The 16,525-nt window shown below is 39.6% G+C and overlaps 1 long non-coding RNA gene and 1 pseudogene across 1 annotated transcript; both read right to left on the minus strand.

Moving 5' to 3' along the window:
- Positions 1 to 6,158: 6,158 nt before the first annotated feature.
- LOC143273299 (uncharacterized) lies at positions 6,159 to 15,931 on the minus strand. Its single transcript, XR_013051266.1, has 3 exons — positions 15,724 to 15,931; positions 11,959 to 12,023; positions 6,159 to 6,808 (listed from the first exon to the last, which is right to left on the minus strand). It is a non-coding gene; the product is annotated as an uncharacterized LOC143273299 (long non-coding RNA).
- On the minus strand, positions 8,708 to 11,076 carry LOC143273238 (golgin subfamily A member 7 pseudogene; annotated as a pseudogene).
- Positions 15,932 to 16,525: the final 594 nt, after the last annotated feature.

The following is a 16,525-nucleotide window of genomic DNA, read 5'->3' on the forward strand; positions in this document are numbered from 1 at the left end:
CTGGAGCTCCACCTGGGACTTGGCCGTGGATCTCTGCATCTGCTTCCATCAGTCACTGGATGAGAGTTCTATCATGACAGTTAGGGTGTTATGCCATCTGATCACCAGAGTAAGTCAGCTCAGGTATTCTTTCGATCAGTGGTCTATAGTGAAGGTATCTTTGTGGATTTCTGGGGACCTCTCCAGCACTCTGCTTCTTTCTATTCCCATGGGGTCTTCATTCATCATGGTATCTCTTTTCTTGTTTTCCCACTCTGTTCCTGATCCAGCTGGGACCTCCTGCTCCCCTAATGTCTCTTTCCCCAGATCCTTGCCCTCCATTAACCCCCACTCACCCCCAGTTTGCTCATGTATATCTCATCCATTTCTCTGTCACTGGGTGATCCCTGTGTATTTCTTAGGGTCCTCTTTACTAGGTAGCCTCCCTAGAGCTGTGAGTTGCAATCTGGTTATCCTTTGCTTTACATCTAGTAACCACTTATGAGTGAGTACATACCATGTTTGTCTTTCTGAGTCTGGGTTACCTCACTCAGGTTAATATTTTCTAATTCCATCCATTTGCCTGCAAATCTCATGATGTCATTGTTTTTCTCTGCTGAGTAGTACTCCATTGTGTATATGTAACACATTTTATTTTTCCATTCTTCAGTTGAAGGGCATCTAGGTTGTTTCCAGGTTTTGGCTATTACAAATAATGCTGCTATGAACATAGTTGAGCATGTGTCCTAGTGGTATGATTGAGCATTTCTTGGGTATATGTCCAAGAATGGTATAGCTGGTTCTTGAGTAAGCTTGATACATCACCCTTTACAATAGCCACAAATGATATAAAATACCTTGAGGTAACTCTAACTAAACAAGTGAAGGACCTGTATGACAAGATCTTTAAGTCCCTTAAGAAAGCAATTGAAGATATCAGAAAATGGAAAGACCCCCCATGCTCATGGATAGATAGAATTAACATAGTAAAAATGGCAATTTTACCAAAAGCAATCTACAGATTCAATGCAATCCCCATCAAAATCTCAACACAATTATTCACAGACATGGAAAGAACAATACTCAGCTCCATAATGTTCTTATTATTTTATCTCTGTAATATTTTTGAAATTTGGAATTGCAATTCTTGCAGCATTGGTCTTTTTGCTCAGGATTGCTCTGTATCCTGAGGGTCTTTTGCTGTTCCACATGGATTTTAGGACTTTTTTTTATTTTTGTGAAAAAGTTATGGGGGTTTTGATTGGGATTGCATTGAGTCTGCAAATGTTTATTTTCACAATACTTATTATACCAATCCATTAGCATGTCTTTTCAGTTTTTGTGTCTTCCTCAATCTTTTTCTTCAAAGATTTAAAGTTTTAATTGTAGAGATTTTATACCGCCATGATTATATTTATTCCTATATTTCTGAGACCACTGTGGATGGTACATTAGCCATGATAATTTTCCTAGTGTGCTTAAGGTCAGTGGATGGAGAAAACAATAATTTTTATTTAAAAAATTGTAAATTCATTTTACATACCAACCACAGATAACTCTCTCATCCCTCCTCCCACTCCTCTAGAGCCTTTCCAGCCAACTCATCCTTCATCCCCTTGTCCAAAATATAAGGCTTCCCAAGGGGAGTCAGCAAAACCTGACTCATTCAGTTGAGGCAGGTCCAATCCCTTCTCCCCTCATCAAGGCTGTGCAAGGTGTCACACTCTAGGTAATGGCTTCCAAAAGGCCAACTGAAGCACCAGGGATAGATCCTGGTCCCACTGCCAGCAGCGCCTTAAACAGGAGAAGTTACACAACTGTCTTGCTTATTTGGAGGGCCTAGTACAGTTCCACACAGGCACTACAGCTATTATTCTACAGTTTGTGAGTTCCCAGTAGCTTGATTTGCTCATCTCTGTAGAGTCCCCCATCATGATCTTGATCCCTCTTACTCATGTAATCACTCTTTGCTCTCTTCAACTGGACTCCTGGAGCTCTGCCTAGTGCTCAGCTGTGGGTCTCTGCATCTGCTTCCACCAATTACTGCATGAAGACTCTATGATGATAGGGTATTCAGTAACCTAATTACTAGTGTAGGCTAGGTCAGGCATCCTCTCCACTGTTGCTAGGTGTATATAGTGAGATCATCCTTGTGGATTTCTGGGAACTTCCCTAGCACCAGGTTTCAGCATTACTCCATGATATCTCTCTCTATGAAGATATCTCTTTCATTGCCTTTCCACTCAGTCCATGATCCAGCTCAACCTTCCTTTTCCCTTATGTTCTCATCCCCCATCCCCTACCCTTGATTCCACTAACTTGTCCCAGTTTACTCAGAAGATTTCATATATTTTTCCCTTCCCAGGGTAATCCATGCAACCCTCTTAGAGTCCTCCTTGTTAGCTAGCTTCTCTGGAACTGTAGGTCATTAGTCTGGTTATCCTTTGCTTTACATCTACTATCCACTAATGAGTGAGTACATACCATATATGTCTTTCTGAGTCTGGATTACTTCACTCAGAATGATTTTTTCTAGTTCCATCTATTGACCTGCAAATTAAAGATATCATTGTTTTTCACCACTGAATAGTACTCCACTGTGTATATGTACCACATTTTCTTTTTCCATTCTTTGGTTGAGAGGCATCTAGGAAAACATTCATTTTTATCATTCGGTTTTGTATCCTGAAATGTTGGTAAAATTGTTGATTTTCAAGTGTAATTTTGTGGTCTATTCTGTATAACATAATATTATTTGCAAATAGAGTAACTTCTGTTTCCTATTTTATGTCTTTAATTTCTGTCTCTTCTCTGATTTTTCTAGCTGGTGTACCTAGACCAATATTCAAAAGGAGTGGAGATAGTAGAAAACCCTGTCCTATTCCTGAATTTAATGGGATTATGCCAAGTGTTTCTTTCATGTGGAATGATATTGAGTATGGCTTTGTCTTATGTAGCCCTATTTATATTGATGTATGCTCCCCTCATGATTACTCTACCCATGACTTTTTCCATGAAGCCCTGTTATATTTTGTCAAAGCCTTTTCGACATCTATTGGAATGATTATGTGGTTTACATTTAAATGTGGTCCATATCCCAGTGAATCTATTCAGCTATAAGAAAATAAAAACATAAAATTTGCAGGTAAATGAGTGAAACTAGAAAAATATGACTGTGGCAACTGAGACCAAGGAATACACCCATATGTGTTTTCACATTTGTAGTTCCCAGCTCTGAATCTTCAAATGGGTGGACATAACAGGATAGCCAGAAAACTAGGAAAGTTAAAAGATATCATGGGGCTGAGGGAACAGGGTACTGATGCTATAAAGGGGGAAATAGATAATGGTCCAGTCTTAATTGGGGAAGAGGAATAAGGGCCACATAGAAGAAAAAAGAAGAGATAAATAACATAAATGTTTGAAAGTCATAGGGACTCATATAATCTTATGTTTACCTAAAATTACATCATATAAAATGTATAAATGTCAAATATATTTTAAATGAAGTTGCACTACTTGTGGTGAGAATGCTCCCAACCAAGATTTACAAAAACCCATTATGAGGGATGAGAAACCTCCCTACATATTGTTGGAAGACCAAAATATTCCACAAACAATATAGGTTATTACTGTTGCCATTGGTTGTTTCTTAGTATTTGAATATAGGTCCTTATTATTGAAGACACCCTGAACTTACAGAACACAAGATTTTGAGGAGTGTAACAGTGTCTGTTCCCAGAAACTCCTTGCTGTGAACTAGACCTTGTATCACTGATGTTTTTGCAAGCTAACAACTGAGGGAAACAGTCAGTAGTCCTACTCAGTTGTGATGTCTAAAAACCACAGAAATGATCAGCTTTGCATGATATCCCTGAAGGTCCAAAAGTGGCTCTTATGTTTTGGACGTAACCAACAACTGTCTAAGTAGAATTAAGGCATGCTTGACAGAAGTGAAATGATTTCTGGGATTGGAATTATAGACAAATACAATTGGCTAGTAACCTCACAGATCATAGAGGAGAACATACTATGGCTACTTTTCTAAACTAGTGTAATTTCTAGGTAGATTTTAAGCACACTTTCTTATGCTCACCACTAAGTGTAGCTGCCATTGTCATCATCAAAGCCTATATTTGCATACATGGATTCCAGCAAAAAAATCCAAAATTGTTCAAATACGTAGACCAACAGACAGCAAAGGGTGTCCAGCACCCCTTTTAAAAACTACATTATAATGCCATTGTTTGAGTCAGGGGACATCTCAGAAGTGGAGGGGGAAAGATTGTAAGTATCAGTATCAGTATCCTGGATGTTTAGCATGAGACTGTGTGTTCTATATATGACAAGGAATCTGTGCCCAAGAATTCTCAACTACATGGCTGTCTGAATTAGACCTGAGCAATGACTACACTATCATACAAACCAGCATGGATGAGGAAATCTCAAAGAGCTCCACCTGTAATTACAGAGCTATAGTAAATAATGAGTGCTGAGGAAAAGTCTGTTCTCTTAATGGATGAGCACTTGATAAAATATCCAATCCCAAATAGTCAGTCATAGACATATACACATGAAAAATAGTAAATGGGCACAGCATATTATATTTATATAGTTATCTTTCCAAAATAAATGTATAATAATATTAATAACAGTAATAATTTGCAGAAGAGACCTAAATTTGAGAGAAAGTGGAAGGCAGGAGAGGATGAAGAGGATAAAACTGAGGAATGCAAATGGTATAAATACAATGAGCATTTAGAAAATTGTAAAAAAAATTAAAAAGCTTTAGAAATGAGTTAAAATATTAAGAGTCCGGAGAGTGAGAGAACAACAAATAGGTGCCATGTAAGTGATCATGAATCAGAGACCTAAGGAACCACTACTGTAAACAGTCTCCATTTCTGGGCAGCATCATTGAGGAGTCTTCCTTGTGTCAAACCCGAGCACAAAGGAAAGGTCTGATCTTCTATAATCTTATAGGGCTGATAGAAGTGTCACACTATGTATTTAGTTCAGTGTAGTGTAAGGGACAAGGAGCATGCAGCAACTGGTTATGGCAAACTGAGTGTAGTAAGGTCACAGCACAGAGAACCCCTACACTGTGGCCTAGAGTGAGCTGCAGGAGATGTGGCATAATTAAGGCTGTGGTAACCCATGATAAAGCCTCAGGCCTGTGTCCTACCAAAGTTGCTGAGACCCCATCAGACAGTAGCAGGGAAACACAGAGTACCACTGAAGTCTTCTAAGATAGAACTTGAGAAGGGACCAGGGTTTTTTTCTCAGAGCTCCAAAAGAGAGGACAGAGGGGGATAGAGGTTTAGCAGCAGGAAGCCCTTGGTGAACTGGAAACAGTCAGGGGATTTGGAGCCACAATGATTTCTACTCAAAGTTTGTTCTCATTGGCCATTATTTACTGAAAGACAATGTTCCCAGCAACAACAGGGTGCCCCTCTAAATGAAAATCAGGGCAGGGTGGGGCACTGGGTAAAGGCACTTGCTGCCAAGGCTGACATGCTCACCTCAATTCCAAGATTCAACTTCATGGAATTAGAGAACGAATTCCCTCACATCTTCTAACCTCCATACATGTACAATAGCATTTTCTTACCCATACACTGATGTATGCATGTGTAAGCTCACAATATTCTCTCTCTGTGTCTCTGTCTCTAACTATGTTTCCCTCTGTCTCTCTGTCTCACTCTCTCTCACAAACACACACATTGTGATTTCCAACTAGGGCTGGTGTCTGCTTAAGGTTAATGTATCTCATACCCCATACATGAATGTCTTGCTCCTCTTCATTTGAAGACATAAGGATGTTTTTGGTTCTCTCTCTCTCTCTCTCTCTCTCTCTCTCTCTCTCTCTCTCTCACTTTCCAAATATATAAAATGCATAATTAAATTTAAATTAAAAGTCAAACTGAGACATTAGCCTATTTTGTTATCTACCAACATGAGGTTCCTACAAATCAGTGCCCTTGTATCATCATTCATTCATTCATCCACAGGTGTTTGAGCCTTTTCTAGGCACTAGTACATCCAAAACAGTTGGGGGGGATTCTGTTTTCCCAAAGCCCTGATTGCAATGGTCAGAAGGCAGACAGGTATCTAGAAGGTGAATTCAGCTACTGAATAGAAGCACAAACGGTACAAGGAAGTAATGGACAAAGGAGGGCTGGGGAGAAATCCCAACATTTAATAGCATACGATGATCTTCCTGAGTACCTGAATTCAGGTTCCCAACACATATGTGAAGAGGCTACAGAACCTCACCTAACTCCAGCTCTAGGTGATTCCACAGAGTCCCTGGGTATCCACTAATCACCGGGGCATCTCCTTCTTAGATGCATCATGGAGAACCAAGCTGTACCAGTTCTCAGGCTGTTAACTAACTGTTTTCATGGTCTTATGATGTGTCACAGGACAGCCAGGATTCCAAAAGGGAGGTACAAGAAGCCAGAGTTCCTTCTGATGACTCAATGTTTTCAGGTATTAAGGCTAGCAAATTGTCTTCTGGAGGCAAGCAATAACAGATGTTGCTGATCTGGACATCTGTACTATTCCAGTGTCAAGCCTATTTCATATCTGAGGCTACCTTATCACAATGGCAATATTCATTAGCAATGTGTGCTATCACTGGAAAACAGACACAGAAAAATATGTGTACATCTGTCTCATGCATCATGGGTGACAGACAAGCTGTCTGTGTATGAACACGTATCTAGTGTCTTCACCCTGGAGGCCTTCTCAGGTTTATGTGAAACAGGAACAGCTGTTTTTCACAGCAGTCAATCTTGGCCATTGGCAGCTTGAGGAGATGTCTGTTCTGTGAAGTGAAAACAAATGGACAGTTAGATTTGACTGTAGAACTCAACTACCCAACTCTGGAGAATTTCTCCTATATTCCAGGACTCCACGACACACATATTGGACAGGAAGTCATGTGTTTTATGTCATGCTGATATCCCTACTCCAGAAAGGCAAAGGAAAGGGCTTTGCTTTGTACCTTGCAAAAGATCCTGTATCTTATCCAGGGCTCTCTCTTCTCAGAAAGACACTGAATTCAAACAACTCTACCATCTGTCTCTCATCATACCTCATTGTGCTCTTTAGAGAAGCAATCCTTCTGGGGATTGGCCTTAGATACTGGATATTAGTAACAATTGTCTCATATAGAGACACTTAGCATCCCATATCCCTAGCCCAGATCTACCAAACACACTTGTCCCTTCCAGCCAGAGTTCCAACTAGTTCTCGCTCACTACCTTCTTTCAGTCAGATCTGCTTCTGAAAACATCTACCTGGGTGTGTTGGAGAGATGGTTCAGTGGTTAAGTGGACTGATTGTTCTAGTAGAGGACACATGTTCTGTTTCCAGTACAGGCATGGCAGCTCATAACCAGTCTGTAATTCTATTTCCAGGGATCCAATTCCCTTTTTTGGCCAGTTCACAGGCACACTTATCTTGCACAGATATACATGCAGTAAAATGACTATTTACACCCTGAGAAAAAAAGAAGTAAAGGAAGAAATAAAGAGAGAAAGAAGGAAAGATATGAAGGAATAATGAAAGGAAGGAAGAAAATATCCACCTTAATTTCAGGAAATATCTCTCTATCGTCCTAAATTTTGTAAGAGATAGCATTATAGGCAAGACAGTGGTTTGTTTCAAGCTGACCTATACTCCATATTCTTTCCTCTCTTAGATCATTCTGAGACTCATCATTTGGCTTTTGCGGACTCATGTCTCATCTCAGTCATCATCAAAGACCTGGGTAGTTAGATCAATGACAGCCCCACCCCTGGTCTCATGTGTGAGATTTCTCTGCACATATTAAGTCCTGAAGGCAGCCTGTGAGTGATTTTCAGGAAAGCTCAGTGAGAAATCTTATTCTGTGCAATCTATAGGACTTTTTTATTTAAGAAAAGTGTTACTAAGTGTTAGTATTTCAGCAAAGTTATTGCAACAAGTTTAAAAGGCAGACAGACTAGTATAGGCTTTAAAGGAACATATGAGGTTCATACATCTAATTTAATACATAACTCTATGGGGTTTAGTGAATAACTATAAGGCCCAGAATACAAATTAAATCTGAATAATGAAATCCAGTATTAGCACCTACAATACCTCTACAATACCTGCTTCACTCCTTTTTTAGATTTCTTAACTTTCTCCCAAATATACTGCTCTCGAACTCATGAAAGAAAGGACATAAGAATTCCAATACTATGAGTATAGAGATAAAGAAGAGCTGGGGAAATTGACTTGAACATGCAAGTTTAATGTGGAAGCTGATACTTACTAAGTCAATCCAAAGATTTCTGTGCCCTGAATACTGTATGTGAGGAGGCTATGAATCAGATTTCATGAGTAAGTAACAGATTAGCAACATACAGTATAATTCCTATCAACTTCTTCTCCTAAGTTATACTTGTAACAAAACTAGAGTTAAATATCATTGTTTATTAGGACAATTGCTTATTACACACTTGGGGCAGAGCAGGGACAGGCATATCTGATGGCAGGGCATCTATTTTTTGTGCTTACTTATGTGTGTAATGAACAAGCAGCACACACATCTTCCCAACATTTCGAGGTAATGCACATTAACATAAATATTTTTAAAGAAATAACCTGAATTGCATTTAATACTGCCTTAATAATACCTGCAACACTAAACAAATAACATATATTATTTTCTCCAGTTTCTGGAATTAAGCAGCAGAAATCATTTTTAAGATCGGATTCACATCAAGACTGGCAGTTTTGGGAGATCTGGGTGGTGCATTAGCCAAAGCACAGGTGTGACAAAACCTGTCACTAATCTGGGGGAATAACTGTGCTAAGACATGACTTGTTGAATAATAAATCCACCTACGGAACTGGCTAGAACCAATGATACTGGTATCAGGTAAGAAAAAGACTTTGTCTTAGGCTGACCAACAGCATATGGTTTAAATGGCATTGAATTTTAAAGTGTGAAATGTTTCTTTGTATTTTCTTGGAAATGAATCAAAAGATTACAGAGTCTACACAACTGGGAGACACGAAGTAGATGCTGAGTGATGAGAGGTCACTCCAGGGGTGGCACTGTGGCTCTGGCAGCAGATACAAAAGAATTACACTCTGTAGAGGAGGTAGGGCCATCGGCCAGTGGATAGATGAAGGTCCCAGCTGGAGGCGGGATATTTAATTCTATGGTTTATCTTACACTGTCACACCTCTCTCTTCATAGATGGTGATTTCAATCTAAAAACTCGAAGTTATCTCTCAATGGGGTCTGTTAGGAGGAGGCCTTAGGGAGCATATATCTTCTCATTCTGTTCTTGAATGTATTTGGAGAATTTCTTCAAGACCTTCTTTTAATGAGTTTCCATGCATAAAAACATGGTATACACTGTTAAAGAAGCCAAACAGCCTTCAAGTTATGACCGGCCTCCAAGTTTCTCTGCTTCTGTATAAAGGTTATTTAGAGTTCAAATTGTGTTTTCAAACTGCTATTTATCAATCTTGTTCTCCAGCTCCATGGGGACCTTGGTCTGCAACTGGCAGAGTGTGCTACTGCTGTAGTCTCACTGAATGAACACCTTCCCAGACACCTTTGCCTGCTGTGGCCTCATGGTGAGCATACAACTCACCACTCCTCTACAGAATCACTTGTCTTCCTCTTCTCTTTCTGGCCATGTGTCTATCCTGTTGTCTTCTTGAACATCAGTGACTCAGAGGGCACTGCCACTGCCCCAGGCTCTGCAGTGGACATCAGTACAGAAGGAGGGACAGAGCACCCTCAGGTGTCAGACAGGAGTGGGTCAGTGAGGACCAGGAGAGACAATGGGCATCAGACTCCAGATCCTAGGTCTGTACTATCAAGCTCTGCTGCTTAGCTCACACAGTGTTTCTCCCACACAGCACACGAGACCCACCACCTCTGATTACTCACTTCCTTCATCATCTGATTGTGAGTCATCATCTACCTAGTTCGTGAAGACATGGATTGGGAGTTGATGTTACAATGAACAACACTAGTTGAAAGAGTCTTTTGGTAGGGTCAGAGTTCCCACAGGGGCAAACTTCTCTCTGTTGTTTGTACAGAACTGCTACCCAAGTTCACCATCACAAGAAACAATTGTAGCCCCATGGAGGGTGAAGATGGTAGCCTTATAACATGAACATGAGAGTTAGAATACAATATACCTGTTGAGGAAAAAAAGGTCAAATTCTCTCAGAAGGTGATAGTCTGAGCTGCCAGAGGGAAATTGGACTCTCATTTTATAAAATGTCATGAGTGATGCAGAACTCTCTAGCTATAAAACATGCAGCTTAGTGAGTGCCAAAGAGACCCATTCAACCTGAATATTAGCTGTGATTAATTTTTTCACAATGGCTACAACTGCCTAAATGTACATAGCTAGAACAAGGATACCTGATCCCTCTTGAGTTCATGATAGAGATTCACCACAAAGACACCTAGGCTGGCCAGGCAATTGAGGGATGTACCCTACCTAGAGGGGCTCAGGATGATGGAGACATGGACATCTCAGACTCAGGCTCAGTGGACACATGATATTGTCCTAGGGCTGTGTTGTGTATCTGGAGATATATCAGGTCTTATGCATGCTCCATCAATACTTGTTTACTCATCTGCACCGGTGCTGGGTGTGCAGTGCTCAACCAATGTTACTGTCCAGACACTATAACCTTCTACAGAAGAGGATTTCCCTTTCCTACTGCTGACTCCACATGTGCTTTATTCTGTTTGCTCCTGATGGTTCAGACAACCTGGTCATATCCCTCTTAGATATATTCATTTGCATCCAGAGTCAACCCTCAACTTCCCCTCAAATGTTGCCTTTAACCCACCTACACTGTGCTACAGGCTTATCAAAGGAAAACCCCAGATATCCTGCCAAGAGAACTTTCTCCCCAACATCACTATTAATAATTGCATGTCCTATGTATCCCCTGTGGAGAACTAGAATGTTTGTGTCTGTAGGACCTATATGAAGAGAATTATGAATCTTTGAAGTGGATCCTTTAAATGACATCAAGCTTTGGGGTCAGGCCTTGGTTTTATGGATAGATACAGAAAATAATTCTCAGCCTGTGTCACAGGCATGAACAAATCCTAGTTTTCTCATGACATTCCAGTTATGATTTTTCCTCCTCTCCTTGCATCTCTGATTTCTCTTGGATCACCTTGGAATGGTATTGGAATGTGAAGTGGGGTATTTCCCCAGGAGTGAAGAACTTTCCAGGCAGTGAGCAATTGGTCTCTTTGTATACTTGACCTTATACTCAAGTAGATTTTCCTATAGTTAACTCAAATATTTCTATCCCATACATTTGCTTTTATGAATGCCATGACCCAGAAGGATTATGCAAAGCTTTGAACTATGCTCATGTTCCTTTAATCCAAATGTTCCCAACTCCTGTCCTTTCTAGCTATTAATTGGCTTTTGGTCTGATTCCAATGAATGCAAAGAGACAGGTGATGAACATGCCTGGGGGGTCTCTCCCGAGTCAAGATAAAACTTCTGTTTTGATGATGCTGATTTATTAACTATTCACAGTGTCTGTGGTGGACATAACATTATCCCTGAGCACAGGATATGGGAAGTGGGAAAAGTGAGGCTCAGGGAAGATGTTCTTGACCTGTACCCTGAGTGGACAGAAACGCTTGTGATGACCACAACAAACAGAATCAGAGGCTCACTTGGAGAATGGAGAACTTCATATGGATTCTCTCTGTAGAGGATGAGCATGTAACAGATTAAAACAGTGTCCTAGTTGGCATTTGGTGTCACCTTGATTTAGCCCAAAGTCATCTTTGGGTGGGGGAACAGAGTCTTGAAGTACAGGCTACACCAATCAGATGAATAAATGAGTGACCCATCTGTCTAATGAACTGCCCCACTCCCTAGCTTCTCTTCCCAAAGTCCCATCCCACAACCCAATGTTTCCCAGCTCATCACCCACCTTAATTTCTGTTTCTGTCATCAATTCTTGCTGAATTCTGATATTGATGTACAGTCCACACCAATCTAAAAAACAGATATAGGCCAACCAGTCAGAAGGACAGAGACACCCCTGCTTCACTAAACACCAAGCTTTCAACTTGGACAGAGGCTCCCTACTAGATCAGTGGTCATGCTGGCCACCAGAAATCTAGGCTGCAAAGACCAGAAGACCAATGAGGAAGCAGAAATCAAGGAGCAAAAACCAATCCTACAAAGAAAAACTTTTTGTAGAAAAACAAATAGAAATAAAGTCCTATGCCTAATTATCCCAAACCCAGATGCCTGAGCATTAGTGCAGGGATACAATGAACAACACTCAGGATATATGTCACCTCTAGAACCCAGCTATTCTATGATAGCAAGACCTATATATTCCAATTCTGTCAAAGCACAAGAAAATGATATTAAAAACAACTTTAAGAAGATGATAGTGTTCCTTTAAAAAGAATGAAAAACACACTTAAAAAAATTTAGGAAAAGGTAATTGTAATCGTAGGAAATATAGTAATTCCTTAATAATGCCAAGAAAGAACAAACAACCTAGTGAAGGAAATTATTCAATACCTGAAACATGAAATAGAAGCAACAAAGGAAACAGAAGCTGTGGGAACTGTGGAAATGGAATATCTGAGTAAGCAAACAGGAACTAGAGATGTAAACATCATCATCAGAATACAACAGATGGAAGAGAGTATTTCAGGCATTGAAGATTATTATAGAACACTTAAATTTATTAGTTAAAGAAAATGTTAAATCTAAAAAAGTAACACAAAAATCCAGGATGCAAGTCCACACACGCACGCACGTACACACATTCACACACACACACACACACACACACACACACACACACACACACACACACACTATCAGCACCACAATCTACAAAAAAAAAAACAGGATTAAAAAATTACTGGTCATTAATATCTCTATATCAATGGACTCAATTCACCAATAAAAAGATACAGGATAAAAAAATGGTTGCAAAAACAGCATGAATCCTTCTGCTGCATATAAGATACACACATCAAAATCCATGATAGACAGTGTCTCAGAGTAAATGGTTGGGAAAAAATTTCCAATCAAATTTACCTAAGAAGCATTCTGGTGCAGCTTTAGTAATATCTAGCAAAACAAACTTCAAAACTAAATTAATCAAACAAAATTAATGTCATCTCATAAGCATTCAAGGGAATATCTACCAGGAAGACATCTCAGTTCTGATCATCTATACCCAAAATGCAAGGCATCCACATTTGTAAAAGAAACATTACTAAACTCAAATCAAATAGTGAAGACCACACACTAATAGTGTGAGACTTGAGTGCCACACCCTCATCCATAGACAGGTTGCCCAGTCAGAAACTAAACAGAGAAATAATGTAACTAACAGAAGTTTTGGTTCAAATGAACCTAAAATATGGACAGAACATTTCAGCAAGTCACAAGAGAATATAACTCCTTCTCGGCACATAATTGACCCTTCCCAGAACTGACTACATACTTGGTCACAAAAGCAAGTCTCCTCAAATACAAGACAATTGAAAAAATTTCATGTATCTTTTCAGATTGCCATAAGTTAAATCTGGATTTTAATGTCAACAGAAACCCTACGTAGTCATGGGAATGGTACACAACTCTCTACTGACTTACCACTGAGTCAAAGAAGAAATGAAGAAAGAAATCAGACTTCCTAGAATTTAGTGAAAATCAATGTACAGAATACAAAAAGTCATAGCACACAATGAAAGCAGTGCTAACAGGAAAGTTCATTGCATTAAGTGTTTTCATACAGAAATTAGAGAGGGCTCAAACTAGCAACTTAACAGCACACCTCATAGCTCTAGAACAAAAGCAAGCAAATATAACCGTGAGGACCAGAGGACAGCGGAAAATAATCAAAGTGAGGGGTGAAATCAATAAAATAGAAACAAAGGTAACAATACAAAGAACCAATGAAGCCAAGAGTTGTTTCTTTGAGAAAATCAACAAGAGAGACAAACTGTAAGTGTCATATACCAGTAGAGAGTGGTTCTATGTTTTTTTTTTCAATTTTCTTGTAACTGTTGAGACTTGCTTTTGTGATCAAATATGTGGTTAATTTTGGCAAGGTTCAATGAGGGAAACACAGTTTAGCCACTGGATGCTAGGCAGTGTCCACAGCTCTTTTCCAGTGGAGGTTGGTTTCCCTGTAGGAATGTATCAGTTCTAAACCTCTCAGGTGAGAGTTCGAAGAGCTCCTCTCTGCTCTGCTAAGAGAGTTTCCACACAGAAATGTAGCAGTTTTGCTCCTCTCTGGCAAGAGCAATTACAGCCCTGTTCTGCTCCAATGAAAATTATTAATTCTCTGCCCCAATCCACTGGGGTGAAAAGGGTTATTACTCAAGCTTTCTTCAAGAGAATTATTGGGAGAAAGAAATCCTAGAGGGTGGCTGCCTCTGCCAGGGTAGAAAAAGGCAGATTTAAACTAAACAGTTACAGATCCTATATAGGATTTCTTAGTGGCCTAGTTTTTCCAGATGAAGAATTTCAGGGTAGGAATTGGGGAGATTTCAATCCCTGAGCTTAGACAGGCTTAGATTTCATGCTCAAGTATTGCTTGGTTTTCGTGCTTTGTTGGTCAGGGCAGAGTGTGTTTCTTTGGCTCTGGTTTCAGGGTCAGGTTGTGTTTCTTTGGTTGGCTTTTTTACCCTACACAAACCATTATCTATCCTAACTAAAAGGCAAGGAATCAATATTGAATTTAACATAAGCAAAATAAAAATGGTGATATAACAACAGATAGTGAAGAAACACAAAGAATCATTAGGTCATACTTCAAAAACCTGAACTTTAAAATTGTAAAAATCTAAAAGAAATGGACATTTTTTCAATATATAGTGCTTAACAAAGTTACATCAAGATCAAGTAAACAATTCAAATATAGTTATATTCTCCCAGGAATGGAAGTACTCATTAAAATTCTCCCATGAAAAAAAAGCCCAGAGCCAGATGATTTTAGCACAGAATTCTACCAATTTCAAAGGGCTAAGATGATTGCTCCTTAAATTATTCCACAAAATAGAAACAGAATGAACATTGCCACATTCATTTTATGAGGCCACATTCACCCTGATACTCAAACCACACAAACACTCAACAAATAAAGAGAATTACAGACCAATCTCGATCATGAACATAGATTCAAAAATTCTTAAACTAATACCTGCAAACCACATCCAAGAACACATTAAAAATATCATTGGACATGATATACTGGGCTTCATTCTAGAGATACAAGGATGGTTGAGCATACAAAAATCTGTCAATGTGACCTACTACACAAACACACTGAAAGAAAAGAAAACACAAGCGGGCGTTGGTGGCGCAGGCCTTTAATCCCAGCACTCGGGAGGCAGAGGCAGGCGGAACTTTGTGAGTTCGAGGCCAACCTGGGCTACCAAGTGAGTTCCAGGAAAGGCGGAAAGCTACACAGAGAAACCCTGTCTCGAAAAACCAAAAAAAAAAAAAAAAAAAAAAAAAGAAAAGAAAACACATGATCATCTTATTAGATGCTGAAAATGATTTTGATTTGATAAAATCCAATACCCCTTCATGATAAAAGTCTTGAAGAGGTCAGGGATACAAGGGACATACCTGTGTTAACTAGGTTTTTATTTTTGGGAAAAGAAAAGTTGACCATGGCAACTATTATAGTGGAAAACCATTTCATATGGTGGCTTACATTGTCAGAAGTTTAGTCCATTATCATCAGGGTACATCGTGGTGTCATTATGGTTCTGGAACAGGTGTTGAGAATCCTTATATTTTGATGTAGAACCAACAGGAAATGGTCTTTCTCACTGGGTGTTGCTTGAGCATATATGAGACTTCAAAGCCACTCTCCACAGTGACACACTTTCTCAAACAAGACCACACCTCCTCCAACAAGGCCACACCTATGAAGTGGAAATAAAATACACATAATGGGTGAAAAGTGGCTGGAATCTGGGTGGGGGTGTGGAGATTGGGACAGGAGGGCTCTTGTGAGGGTATGACGGAGAGAGGTAGAGAAAATACTGGGAGAGACAACTGAAATCTGGTGATATCTCTGAGAGGAGCTAGAAATCTAGTGTAACTGAAATTCCAAGGAATCTAGGAATGTGATCCTAGCTAAAACTACTAATAATGGGGATATAGAATGGAGTGATTGGGACACCAACATAGCCACAATAATTTTGAACTACAATTCACCTTTCTATAAGATGTGCTGTGGTAAAGGTATCACAAAAATTGTGGGAGTGTCCAACCAATGACTGTATGAAACTCATAATTTGATGATATTGTTTCACTTCTTCACAATTTCTGTGGTGGACATCACAGTGTCATTGGGCTCAGGATCTGGTAAGTGGGAAAAGTGAAACCTAGGATATAGGTCCTTGAGTTGTGCCCTGGCTCTGAGGATCCAGCTGTGTGGGGCCGTGGACACAAGGACATGTGATGACCTCAGCAAAGAAAGAGGGATACTCCGTTGGAGAATGGGGGAC

This window comes from Peromyscus maniculatus, chromosome 1 (assembly GCF_049852395.1).
Source record: "Peromyscus maniculatus bairdii isolate BWxNUB_F1_BW_parent chromosome 1, HU_Pman_BW_mat_3.1, whole genome shotgun sequence".
Classification (NCBI taxonomy): domain Eukaryota; kingdom Metazoa; phylum Chordata; class Mammalia; order Rodentia; family Cricetidae; genus Peromyscus; species Peromyscus maniculatus.